General features: G+C 41.0%; 1 protein-coding gene across 19 annotated transcripts in view; it reads left to right on the top strand.

Moving 5' to 3' along the window:
* Positions 1-2,154: 2,154 nt before the first annotated feature.
* mapta (microtubule-associated protein tau a) overlaps positions 2,155-14,690 on the top strand; it is a 47,762-nt gene continuing 35,226 nt past the window's right edge. For 3 of the 19 annotated variants that reach the window (XM_024387027.2, XM_024387028.2, XM_024387024.2), the window contains exon 1: positions 4,547-4,755. The gene's annotated coding sequence lies outside the window, so the exon portion shown is untranslated. Of the gene's footprint in view, positions 2,431-4,518; positions 4,756-11,417; positions 11,563-14,690 lie in introns of those variants that run through there. The other 16 variants (XM_024387033.2, XM_024387026.2, XM_024387022.2 and 13 more) reach the window with 12 other exon arrangements.

Below are 14,690 nucleotides of genomic sequence, written 5' to 3'. Positions count from 1 at the left end.
AACCATGGTTGACAGAGGAAGAACAATTATTCCAAGCACCACCCTCCTTTTGAAGCTTCCAGTCTGTATTCAAACTCAATCAGCATGACAGAGTGATCTCCAGCCTTGTTCTCGTCAACACTCACACCTGTGTTAACGAGAGAATCACTGAGATGATGTCAGCTGGTACATTTGTGGCAGGGCTGAAATGCAGTGGAAATGTTTTTTGGGGACTCAGTTAATTTGCATGGCAAAGAGGGACTTTACAATTAATTGCAATTTATCTGATCATTCTTCATAACATTCTGGAGTATATGCAAATTGCCATCATACAAACTGAGGCGAGGTGATATTTATTAAAATCCTCAATGTCTCATCTCTCAAAATACATCAAGTAATCTTAATTTACAGCATTTCCCTCACTCAAACAACAAAACATGTGCACAAATTGCCCAATTACCAGGAGGGATGGGGGCAACCTCTTGTCGTGTGCGGTGCTGAAGTTCAGAGCGGCTGTCAGTCAAAACCCATACAGCGCTGTGAAGCGCAGAGCCAGAGCCCATGTATAGCATACTGTACAGCCACTATATTCCAATTTAGGGGCTTATTAGTGCCGAAATCTGCCATTTTCAACCCATATACGAGTCAATATAAACCTTGGATTGCTGATACTATGTATTGAGAGGTATTTAGAGGCTTTGAAGCCACCAGTCGGCCATTTTTGCACTCCCCATTAGGAGCAATCCTGCATAGGAATGAATGCAATTCTACATTATTACAATTAAAGATGTACTATGCAGTTATCGCTCCGCCATTTTCTGGTTGCTAAATTTCTAATCGTTCGCCTAATTTCAGTTGTGACAAAACAATCAAGTATGGTGTAGAGAATTGCTCTGAAGTATATTTTCCATCAGCAAAAATATTGTATTTTCAACTGTTTGAAGTTGGTGTACAAAACCGAAAGGTACAAAAACTAAACTTAAAAATGGGAAGCATAGAAATAGCTCACATAGAACAGATCTACATCTGCTTTGATTTGCTTTTGATGTGAATTACAGATCTATGACACACATTTCTATGTGAATTTGGTCGGGTCGCCCAAAAGGTTACATATTGCATCTTTTATTTATTTTATTTTATTTATTTAACCTTTATTTAACCAGGAAGTGCTCATTGAGATTAAAATCTATTTTTCAAGAGCGCCCTGGCCAAGATAGGCAACAAAGCTGCACCTAGTGCTTCAGCGTACACACACACACACACACACACACACACGGTTCAGTTACATTTATTCCATTCCAGCAATTACAATGGAGCCCGTCCTCCTATAGCTCATCCCACCAGCCTCATGTGATATACATTTATTTTTATTTTTCAGCTTTTGTCAAACATATCATGTCAGGTGATCAGCCAGGTAAGTTGAACAAGGGCCATTGTCATTTATTTGTATTAAATAAACCAAATATACATTTTTTATTCGGGTTGTAAGAGATATCTACTGTGGATCACCACACAAACAGGAGGTCTACCAGACGAACAGCCATGAGGGGAACATGTCTATCCTGACCATTCCCTCTCATTCTATATCATGTCAAAGACACTATTCCCTCAAAAGTGTTTTAAATATCAATGTAAGCATTTACTGTAAACGTTCCTTTAAAGTGTCATTACACCTTTCAAATCCTACTCTCAACTCAGTGCTACTGCTGTTCATCACTTCAAATTATGAAAATATCCATCATCAGAGAAAATGTGATCTACTGAAAGTGTTCCCTTAAGCCGCGGAACTGTAAAAGTATTATTTTCTCAAGGGGAATGCCAAGACAGCTGCTGAAGGAGAGCTCCAAGCACTGATTCTGCATCCACTGGGAATGTGAAGAACTCTCACAGGACATCCATGCTGAATCCCTTTCCACTGCTTTATGCTGGAATGCGTTGCAAAGTACTTACAACAGAGAAAGTGTATAGTCAATCTACTTTACACTATAGCTTCATATATATTTTTTGTTGCATTCTATGTTTCTTGGTGAAAAGGCCTAATATAACTGAATATGTCAGTAACAATTTTAGGTCTACGTATAACCCTTTAGTTTGTTAACCATTGGTTACGTCATCATACAGTTTGTGTTGAACAATAACAAAGCGGCCACCGCGCTCCACTGTTTTCGAGGGACGGGGTTGAAGAAATGTAACTACTGGGTCGTTCCATTTGAATTCGATCTCATTTTAGAATGCAACACTTTTGATTTGAACAAAACATTCCATACATGTTTGCACATGGTAGAAATGATCAGAAAGTGACTTTTTGGATCTGAATGCCAGAACATTCAGGAGAGAGGTCCTCAAAGTTGACCCATTTTGCATACCCCACCCTACCACGAGACATCCATGTCTTCACCACTGAAAAAGTTAAACGGTTGAGTTTGACATCGGTTGAAAGCTTACAAACAGGTATGTCAAACTATTTTATAACTTCTTGGAAAAAAATGTTTCAGTAAAAATTATGTCATTTTCTTCCCTTTAATGTCAATGATCTAAAAACGCATAAAGAGATATAATTCTTTTTAAAATATTCACATGCAGTATGTTGTAGCTTAGACCCTGATTTACATCATCGGTGGTGTTTGTGTTGTGCCCGCCACCAGTTGAGACACATCTTACTCTTGAGCTTAAGCGTTTTTAGATAATTGACATCAAATATTTAAAAATTGCCATTTTTATTTAAAAAGATATATATATATATATTGCAGACATTATACAACTGCATGGAAATCTTGTTTGTAAGCATTCAAATATATCAAAATCAACCTTTTATCTTAATCGATGACCAAGATATGGATGTTTCGTGGTTGCGTAAGGGGGTTAAAAAAAGGCTAAATGGGCCAACTTTGAGGACCTATATCTCCTGAATGGATGGTCATTCAGGTCCAATGTGCACATTTCTACCATGGGCAAACATGCTTCAACCAGAGCCAGTTTTCCATATGTACACATTGTATTTATGAACAGTCCACTCAGTTATAGAATTAAAATAGCTTCATGCATAGGCTGTTCAACATAAATTTGAGGTATGTGAAACAGACTGTAAAGCATGAATGCCATGCCACCTATTGGTAAACTACAATGTGTGAATCTGGATATTCTCCAAGACATGGACAATTAATTAAGTACACACACATAAACCACTTTATCACCAAACTTGTTGTGATGGTGTCTATAAACACAGTTTAGTCTGAAATAAGGCAAAGGTTGTGAAAAATATTTTGGGTGGTACAAAAATAAGCTAAAGATTGTTTTACTAATGCTGATTACTTTTCAATCTTTTGGTGAAAATAAGATTGACAAAACAACCTATTAACTAATAATGAATTGTCTATAAACTACCAAAAAATATATATATAAATCAAACACCTTCCAAGTACCCTATTGTGAAGTGTTAACAAGAATGGGCAATTGCAGGAAGATATAGTCTGTATTACAGCCATATATTGTTGTCATGTGTGTAGTTCCTTTGGATGTCTTATTGCAAGGGCCCACTCCACTGTTGTCATGACAGTGTTTCCTGGAGGCAGAGTGCTAGAGTGCTGACCCAGGATTTTTTTTTTCTTTTCTTTTTTCTTTATTTAACTAGGCAAGTCAGTTAAGAACAAATTCTTATTTTCAATGATGGCCTAGGAACAGTGGCAGAATGACAGATTTGTACCTTGTCAGCTCAGGGATATGAACTTGCAACCTTTCGGGTTACTAGTCCAACGCTCTAACCACTAGGCTACCCTGCCACCCCGATTAAGAGAATGGTCTGAGGTTCTTAGGGTTAGTCTGATGAGGACTTACAGAAGCACCTTGGCTGAGACAGTGAAGTCCCGTCCAGGACAAATCCAAATCATCTTAAGCTAGAAAACTAGTGACAGATGTTGTTCTGGGCAGAATTTCAGAGAGAGATAGAAGAGAGCGGTAGGGAGAGAGGGGAAGGGGTTGGGAGATAGGGGAATTGGAGGGGAGAGACAGAGAGAGTGTGAGAGGGGTTTGGGCAGAGGAAGAGAGGGAGAGCTGAGAAGGAGAAAAGAGGGAGGGGTGAAAGGGGGAGAAAGAGGCAGAGAGAGAGAAAGAGAGAGAGCGAGGCAGAGACAGAGAGAGGGAAAAAGGTTTGGCACATCTCCAGAGAGAGGAGAAAGGATAAGGAGAGTGGGAAAGTGGGAGGAGAGAGAGAAGGAAAGATGGGTGTGGGGAGAGGGAGAGGGGGACATTTTTTGTTGGCAAGCCAAGATATAGTTGGTTCAAAATTTGTATAGAGTTTCTGACTGTCTGAATAAATCCCCTGCTACTTTTTTAAAGTGCTGACTGGTTTGTCAAGTCAGTGTAAAAGTTGGCACTGGGTGTGTGGCAATAAAGGCCACAGGGAGGGCAGAGAGGGCGATAGAACAGTATCACAAGTGTCTGAGTCCTACTCCGTTTTTTTTGTAAAGAGTCCCCTATTATGTACTTTCAGTAAATTGCCTGTCAATTAATTTAATGCCAAGTGTAATTGGGGTTATTGTATGATTGATAAATATGACTTTATGGTATGGAGTAATTTGGCTGGTATGCATACGACTGTTACTTCAATGATCTGACAAAGACAGAGCCAGGCAGACAGACACTTCGAGACACCATCACAAATCTGCTGCTCTCTGGCGACTGCCTCCCGTTATGGCATCTTGGTTAACTGCGTCTGACGACTGTGCGCTCTGTGAACAACTGTGCAGCTGTAGAAACAACCACACTGTCTGCACACAGGTAAGGAAACCTAGATAATTATATTACTTACTTGACCCAAATCCACTGTAATTGCACCGTGTTTTTTCTTATTGCAATGCGGACTCGATTGCAAATGCGCGTCAAATGAAAAGTCAAATGAGGCGTCGTAATTCTCAATCGGAATTGGTCTTGTCATTTATATTTTTCCATGAGGTGGGAGAGGTTGGGCCAGAGTAGCACAAATACAAATTGTGTTCATATTAAAATGTAATATTGTAACAGTGTGGCCTAATATTGTGCCAAAAATCCAGTTTGCATAGACTTGTAGCCTATGCAAATGTATTGAATACATATGCGCATTATTGTTATTGGTTTTAGAGTGTTCATCATGCAACAATACACAAACATGTTTTTTTTGTATCTGCAATTATTTATCGTTACACGCAATGTAAGACATGTCCTCGCGATAGGCTATTCTTAAATCACAATTTCTCAGTGTCATCGGTTGCACGGAAGAACAAGAATGTGTTGTCGCCATATGAATTTTAAAAAAAAACATTTTAACAAGGATAATCCATCAAATATTTACAATGTCATTATTATGAGGATAAAAGTGATTCGACATCATTTGACGCCATTTACACTCTTCAGGACAGCAAATTATTCCTGTCATTTTTGTGGTCTGCAATTTGTAGTGACTATGTCTATAACACGGAACAGTCGGCTACCTATTTGTAGGTAAACAGTGCGTTTTTTTCTGGATGTTTTGCATGTTCCTTACATCCGAGGCCCTACCAAACATGGCATCGTTGTGAGTCAACAACGACAAGCTTGCCCGGTTATTGTGCCTCAAATATCATTTTTTTCTTTTCATCATTAGATATTTGCATAATTAGGGTTTATCAAATTGTAAAATTATTTTTTTCATGAGCGACTGAACAAAAGTGGTGCGAATTTTCCATAGCCTGCACTCAACAGAAAAGCCATACCCATTTCTAGTTGATTAATATTGTACCAATGGTATGCAATTCCGCCCTTTCCTCCGTGTGCAGAGCAGTCAAACCTTTAAGAAGACATGCAGCCATTGCAGCAGTGTGGCTGGTCATCTGATTGTACACATGGGTGATGGGTTTGTTTAGCGCAATAATCCGCTTGTGTTGGTCGAGGGGTCTAATCTATTGAAATGAGGTGTGCACAAAATCCATGAGCGCATTATATTCGCCTTGAGTAGAATCTAGACAATGACAAGCCTATTGTATGCCAGCCTCCCTCTTGGAAGGAAAATACTTGAGGCAATCGATGACACGTGTCATCAATTGCTGTGGGTTTAATCAGCGGCTTGGTATGAAATGGTTAGAATGGATGTCAGTAGTAGCCAAGTCTCCATTTCATTCCACGGACACGCCTTTCCTCTCTTCTCCTGTCTCGAGGAGCGGCGGCGATGCAATGATGGAACAGTCTGATCGGGCAAAACCAACCGTTTGCACCGGTGCACATTGCCTATATGCAATATAACAATGATAATGAAATGTCAATTTATAAAATCGAGAAAGCATTAGGAAGACTTTTATCAAATGGATTGCATTCTGTAAAATGGATTGCATGGTCTGTAAATTGAATGAAAGCCATTGCAATATCGACATGTAAACTCATAGGCTACAGTAGCCTATAGGCACGCTTGCAAAAATATGGAAAATAGTGGACGAATTTACATGTTTTTGGTCATGTGTGGGGGTGTTGATACACCCAGCTGCAAGTTTCTACAGCAGTATTGATGCACTGGCACTAGTGGAATGTAGTCTACTGGTAGTTCTGGTATTTGCGTTTATATTTGCAGTGGAACCTGTGTTCCAATACTCCACAAAGCTGACAGACAAATCCTTGATAAATGTAATTGATTTGAACTTGAATGCTTTAAGTTAATTACAGCAACCAATTAGAATGATTTATCAAAACAACTCTTACACCCAAATTGGGAGAGAGGGCAACCCAACAAATTCCTTCCTGTTGAAGCAACCATCCAAAAGTTCTCCAAAGGTTTATAGGCTAAAGCAGAAAATCAGCTAATTCAGGATATGAATTCAAATTGAATTCATTAATAAAATAAATTGTCACAGTTTGCGCCAGTCACCTTATGAATTTGAAATAAAACAATTTTCAGTATGGATTTCTTTCCAGCTTTGAATTCAAATGGAATTGACTTGGTCTCAGAGCATTTTGTATTATTCTGGACATAAACCAAGACACTCCATTTAGTGCGATATGTTACGTTTCGTATTGTATGTATTCATTAGTGGATGTCCATCACCCATTTTGTATGATATGTTATGAATTACAATTCGTATTATATGTTAAGAATTAGCAAAAAAAAGGTAAGTAGTTTAACATTAGCTAATTAGATAAAATCCTAAAGTTGTCCTAAAGATGTGATTCAAACACGCAACCTTTGGGTATCTAGACGTTTGCGTTATACGTCAACACATCCACCACGACCAACCACCCTACTTTCCTTTTAGCCTTATGTGCCATCTGTCTTATGTAACCATACCAAATGTAACATAGCATACACATTTTATCATCAAGGATTGACATATATTATGTTACGTCTATTCTATGAGACCAGGTTGGAACCCAAATGGTGTAGGGGTGATCAGGATCAATTCAAGAGTTTCAGGTGGTGACAGACTGTCTAGAATAGCCTTTAGTAGGCCTACTAATTAAAAATATTCCTTTCAACTCAGAGAGCATGGGCTCCTGAGTTCTGCAAAAATATAGAATTAGTTGGATAAATGTAGAAAAGACGGACCGAGACTTGCTAGCTACTTTAGCTAGCTAGCAGGGATTCTCTACAAGGAATCTGCCTCCCGAAAAAAGCTTCTCCCAAGTGGGTGTGACACCTTCTCCCATTGCCTGCTGCACTGCTGCTTGGATTATATTCAATCAATCCCTATACCAGTCTGCTGTTCCCACATGCTTCAAGAGGGCCACCATTGTTCCTGTTCCCAAGAAAGCTAAGGTAACTGAGCTAAACGACTACCGCCCCGTAGCACTCACATCCGTCATCATGAAGTGCTTTGAGAGACTAGTCAAGGACCATATCACCTCCACCCTACCTGTCACCCTTGACCCACTCCAATTTGCTTACCGCCCAAATAGGTCCACAGACGATGCAATCTCAACCACACTGCACACTGCCCTAACCCATCTGGACAAGAGGAATACCTATGTGAGAATGCTGTTCATTGACTACAGCTCGGCATTCAACACCATAGTACCCTCCAAGCTCGTCATCAAGCTCGAGACCCTGGGTCTCGATCCCGCCCTGTGCAACTGGGTACTGGACTTCCTGACGGGCCGCCCCCAGGTGGTGAGGGTAGGCAACAACATCTCCTCCCCGCTGATCCTCAACACTGGGGCCCCACAAGGGTGCGTTCTGAGCCCTCTCCTGTACTCCCTGTTCACCCACGACTGCGTGGCCATGCACGCCTCCAACTCAATCATCAAGTTTGCGGACGACACAACAGTGGTAGGCTTGATTACCAACAACGACGAAACGGCCTACAGGGAGGAGGTGAGGGCCCTCGGAGTGTGGTGTCAGGAAAATAACCTCACACTCAACGTCAACAAAACTAAGGAGATGATTGTGGACTTCAGGAAACAGCAGAGGGAACACCCCCATCCACATCGATGGAACAGTAGTGGAGAGGGTAGCAAGTTTTAAGTTCCTCGGCATACACATCACAGACAAACTGAATTGGTCCACTCACACAGACAGCATCGTGAGGAAGGCGCAGCAGCGCCTCTTCAACCTCAGGAGGCTGAAGAAATTCGGCTTGTCACCAAAAGCACTCACAAACTTCTACAGATGCACAATCGAGAGCATCCTGGCGGGCTGTATCACCGCCTGGTATGGCAACTGCACCGCCCTCCACCGTAAGGCTCTCCAGAGGGTAGTGAGGTCTGCACAACGCATCACCGGGGGCAAACTACCTGCCCTCCAGGACACCTACACCACCCGATGCTACAGGAAGGCCATAAAGATCATCAAGGACATCAACCACCCGAGCCACTGCCTGTTCACCCCGCTGTCATCCAGAAGGCGAGGTCAGTACAGGTGCATCAAAGCTGGGACCGAGAGACTGAAAAACAGCTTCTATCTCAAGGCCATCAGACTGTTAAACAGCCCCCACTAACATTGAGTGGCTACTGCCAACACACTGTCAATGACACTGACTCTACTCCAGCCACTTTAATCATGGGAATTGATGGGAAATGATGTAAATATATCACTAGCCACTTTAAACAATGCTACCTTATATAATGTTACTTACCCTACATTGTTCATCTCATATGCATACGTTGATACTGTACTCTATATCATCGACTGCATCCTTATGTAATACATGTATCACTAGCCACTTTAACTATGCCACTTGGTTTACATACTTATCTCATATGTATATACTGTACTCGATATCATCTACTGTATCTTGCCTATGCTGCTCTGTACCATTACTCATTCATATATCCTTATGTACATATTCTTTATCCCCTTACACTGTGTATAAGACAGTAGTTTTTTTTGGAATTGTTAGTTAGATTACTTTTTTGTTATTACTGCATTGTCGGAACTAGAAGCACAAGCATTTCCCTACACTCGCATTAACATCTGCTAACCATGTGTATGTGACAAATAAAATTTGATTTGATTTGATTTGATTTTGATTTGATTCCACCTGGCGATCTGTTCACTGTCTGCCCTGGCCTGTCTTTCCCTGTCTGGTATAGGTACCCCCACTACACTCCCCCCTCTCTCCCCAGCTTTCGCTCATCCCCAGCACACATGCACTGTTGAGGCAAGTGACTCTGAACTTACAATGGCTAGCCCCAAGTTGTTATGTTTTTCGCTTGTGCTTTATGCTATTTGCCTCATGACTCCTGCATGCTTTTTTGACTATGAACTTGCTTGTTGACCCAACAGTGGAACAGTCTATGTTTGTTCCCATACTCTGGACTCTGACTCTCTATTGGTAACACAGACTCTTGGCCTCCTGTCCTACTCAAACCCCTTCTCGCCAGTTTTGTATTCATGCTACCTGATGAAATTGCTGTACAATATGATCTTGTTGCCAAATGTTATAAGTCAACACTGCAGAGCTCTCCCTGTCCTCTGCCGTGCCCTGATTGTATTACTGTTGATGATATCTGGAAATGTGCATGTACACCCTGGCCCATCTACTGTTGCTAGCCCCAATTCTGATTTGTGCTCTGATATCTGCTTCACTGATTTGTGCTCTCGTAAAAACCTAGTTTTTCTGCACATTAACACTAGAAGCTTATTACCTAAAATGGATCAATTGCAAGTGTGGTCGTTACTGAGACATGGTTATGAAAGAGTGTTTTGAACACTGATGTTGACCTTTCTGGTTATAACCTTTTTCAGCAAGACAGATCTTCCAAAGGTGGTGGAGTGGCAATCTTTACCAAGGAACACCTTCAGTGCTCAGTTGTCTCCACCAAGTCTGTCCCCAAACAATTTGATTTGCTGGTTTTACACCTTAAACTTTCAAATAACTCTTTGTTGACTGTTGCTGGGTGTTATCGGCCATCATCAGCACCGGCCTGTACCCTAAATGCCCTACGCTATCTCATGGCCTCTTACACTAAGTCTGAATTTGTCCTCCTAGGTGACCTAAACTGGGACATGCTTAAACCACCTGACCAAGTCCTAAAGCAATGGGACTCCCTAAATCTTTGTCAGATTATTACCAATCCCACAAGGTATGACTCCAAACACCCAGAAAAGGCTACTCTCCTTGATGTTATCCTCACAAATAATCCTGATAGCTATCAGTCTGGTGTTTTCTGTAATGACCTTAGTGATCACTGTTTCACAGCCTGTGTTCGTAATGGCTGCTAGCGACTTGAACGTGCTGCAAAAAACACTCAAACTGGACCGTTTTATCTCCATCTCTTGGAGATAAAACTCAATCGTGGACACTCTTACTGACAGTTGTGGCTGTTTTGTATCTTCTTGCCCTTTGTGCTGTTGTTGGTGCCCAATAATGTTTGTACCATTTTTTTTGTGCTGCTACCATGTTGTGCAGCAACCATGTTGTTGTCATGTTGTGTTGCTACCATGCTGTGTTTTCATGTGTTGCTGCCATGCTATGTTGTTGTCTTTAGGTCTCTCTTTATGTAGTGTTGTGGTGTCTCTCTTGTCGTGATGTGTGTTTTGTCCTTTAATTTTACATCCCAGCCCCCGTCCCAGCAGGTCGCCTTTTGCCTTCTAGTAGGCAATCAATGTAAGAATTTGTTCTTAACTGACTTGCCTAGTTAAATAAAGGTTCAATAAATTTAAAAAAGCAATCAATGAAGCAGTTTGTTCCTCATCAAATGGATTTATTCCAGCAGATATTCCTGTTGAGGCACTATCTGACATTTGGGGGGGGGCACTATTTAAAAGGCACTATTAAAAATGACTTTGTCCTAGACTACTATGTCCCTCAGACAATTATAGAATCTTGCATAAGAAGTCCAAATTAGGTCTTTCTTGAAAAGGATTGTATTGTATTGTTAAAAGGGAGGAGAAAAGTCATACTGGGCTTTTAACTGCATTCTTATACATGGTTAATTGGCACCATGCTGATGGAAGACGTTGGCTCATTGCACCACGAGTCTTCATTAAAGTGTCAGAAAGGGGTGTGTGTGGCAGATCGTACTGTAGCTGCAGACACGGTGTACATATTGGAACTTGCAGCAGCGTCTGAGGCCATCACAGTTCATGTTCTATCACGACAGTATCAGAATTCCAGATATCCTGAATTCAAGTGACGAAGGAAAATGGTAAGCTTCAATCAAATTCCAGACACTTCCTACGATTGAATACTAATTATTAGCATCTCTGCTCTGCATTTTAGGAATGCCTTATGCATTGTTCATAAGACCTTATATATGTGCTTATAATGTAATGTGTTTATAGGAAGCGTTACCAAATTGTTGGTAAAAAAAAAAAGAAGACATTTCCCAATCCTAAATTAAACGCACAGGGATCTTAGCCTTGAGTCATGAAGCCAAAGACATTTAAAAAATATCCCACCACTGTGAAAAGTATGCCCGCAGTTTCTAAGCCAACGTGTGTTTGCGGACGATGACGTACTGCCATCCCATGCTGAGTGAGCCATACTCATTACGCAGGCTGTTTATGCAAGCTGTTTCACTAGCTTCCAGCAGTATGATGCGAAAAATGAGGCTCACTTTAACGGTAATCCTTGGCCATTTGGTAGGCGTAGGCCTGTTTTAATGGTAGAGTTCAGCGTTGTTTCTATGGTACTACTTCCTCCCTGAGGATGGAGACTAGGAGTATACAGAGGGAGTCATGGTGAAAGTAGGTCAGAGATACAGAAGCAGTCAAGCATGAGGGCAGCTAGCTAGCTCACGCAGCAATAGTGAGCATGCCATCAGATACACTCACTGCGTCGGCAAACCTTTTGTTTTTGTATTGCAATCCATTGAATTGGCTATTGAATCTATTTCCCGTTTGTATTACAGACTGTATGTGGTTTAATTGTTTTTACAGTTTATTATTGATTCTCTGTCATCTTTGATGTTGAATGAAACCTTTTTTCATGATGTTACTGTGTCATTAAAACTGCTGCTTTGATGAACCGAGTCATTTTGCTTGGCATAAACCCTTTAGGGGTTTTAATACAGATTTGTATATTTTCTTTGTAGTAAATCCTTAGTTTGACAAAAAGAACTGCAGCAAATACTCACATTTAATTTAATCTCAACCTTGGCCTTGGCATTTAGGGTCTTCCTCAGAAAATAAGTGGTTCTATAGGTCAAGAAGAGCTCTCTGTTGGTTCACAGTAATAATGTCAGTCATTTCTTTGGGTACGTCTTGGTTCTCCCAAAGCTATGTCAATATCTTTGTTGATCATGCTCTTTCTGTTGCCGTCTATGCTGGGTTTGCTTTAGAACCAGGGCCTATTTGCCAAGATCCCATTTTCACACGCTCCACGTGGGATCGGTTGCAAGTCACTGCCAACCTTTCTGTGCCTTCATGAAATTCCAACACGCAATAAAGTCCTCTTTTTATTTAGCAGTTGAAATTGAAGCCAGCGAAGATTGAATTCTGTTGCAATAGACTGGTCCTAAATAACATTTATTTTAGTGCCAACAGCAATTCGTTAGAACTCACTGGGCACACACTGGTTGAATCAATGTTGTTTCCACGCCATTTCAATGAAATTACGTTGAACCAACGTGGAATAGACCTTGAATTGACGTCTGTGCCCAGTGGGAATGTCTCTGTTGAATTCAGCTCCTTCTACCGCAAAAGACGACCTGGTGAAGTGTCTTTGTTTGTTGTTTCTCAAATGTTTTTTTTGTTTTTTTTGAGAGGGGTGGATTCTCAAAGCAGGATAAGTTTAAATTTACACTGTGTTTTCTACATAGGCACTATCCCTGACAAAATAATAACATGGGGAAAATTAGCTGTTGCCAACCTGGTGACTGAAGTATAGAAACATAGCATAAAATAGATATGCTGGTTATCAGATAAGGGATCTAGTTCTTTTCGACCTTGGGTTTGCCTCTGTTAGTTCTCTTAATCCTCAAAGCTCCCGGACATGGAGCGTCAACTTTCTCTGAGCGATTGTTTTCTTTGGCATGGATGCAGCAGCTCGCTTGTTGTTTGACTTCTGTTTTGTGGAAATCCACAATGGGAGTGTTGTGAGGGAGTTGTGTCAAATATTGAGAGGAACTGCATAAGTGAATGTTTATGCACTCGTGGTAGAATACACAGGTAACTGCCAAAATAATGGAAACAATTGAGTAAATGAGGGATACAAAGTCTATTGAAAGCAGGTGCTTCCACACATGTATGGTTCCTGAGTTAAATATGCCGGGATGCTAATTGCTTAATTAAGGTCATGTATAAAAATGCTGGGCAGGCCATTATTTTGGCAACCATGGCTATGCCCCCATAGGATGACACAGGGCACAAATGGTCACTGAATGGTTTAATGAGCATGAAAATGATGTAATCCACATGCAATGTCCATCTCAGTCACCAGATGTCAACCCAATTGAACACGTATGGTAGATTCTGGAGCGACGCCTGAGACAGCAGCGGTGTTTGAATACTCATACTAACCTCACTAACCATACTATTTGTGACATATTTTGAGTATGTTGTATGCTTATTGGTCATAGTGTGGATATAGTTAGTATGCCAAAAGTTCCCGGATGTCGTAATACATTCGCCAAAATACGAACTATACAAAAGCAGTGGACACTATTTCTGTGATTTTAGGGCCCATAATGCAATTCTTCTGAAAATGGGCTTCACCACATTTTCAGATTTGAAGAAGTATGACGAGAGCGAATACAAATTCATTGCTTTAGCTAATTATGACATATGTTAAGAACATATTTAGCAATGTAATAAGGTAATTACTTTTCAAATAAGTTACATGTTATGTTGGCTGACAATTTGTTAGCTACGCTAGTGTAACAGTATAACTTTAGACCGTTCCCTCGCTCATACCCGGGCGTGAACCAGGGACCCTCTGCACACATCAACAACAGTCACCCACGAAGCATCTTTACCCATCGCTCCACAAAAGCCACGGCCACGGGGAACTACTACTTCAAGGTCTCAGAGCAAGTGACGTCACCGATTGAAACATTATTTAGCGCGCACCACTGCTAACTAGCTAGCCGTTTCACATCCGTTACACTCACCCCCCTTTTGACCTCCTTTTCCGCAGCAACCAGTGATCCGGGTCAACAGCATCAATGTAACAGTATAACTTTAGACCGAACTACTACTTCAAGGTGTCAGAGCAAGTGACGTCACCGATTGAAACGCTATTTAGCGCGCACCAACACTAGCCTTACAAACTACATAGCATATCATTACAGCAGTTACTTGTATTGACCGTTTAGTTAGCTAGCTATCTAACGTT

The sequence above is a fragment of the Oncorhynchus tshawytscha genome, linkage group LG24 (genome assembly GCF_018296145.1).
Source record: "Oncorhynchus tshawytscha isolate Ot180627B linkage group LG24, Otsh_v2.0, whole genome shotgun sequence".
Taxonomy (NCBI): domain Eukaryota; kingdom Metazoa; phylum Chordata; class Actinopteri; order Salmoniformes; family Salmonidae; genus Oncorhynchus; species Oncorhynchus tshawytscha.
The sequence above is the reverse complement of the archived record's forward strand: the minus strand, read 5'-3'. Positions and strand labels throughout refer to the sequence as shown.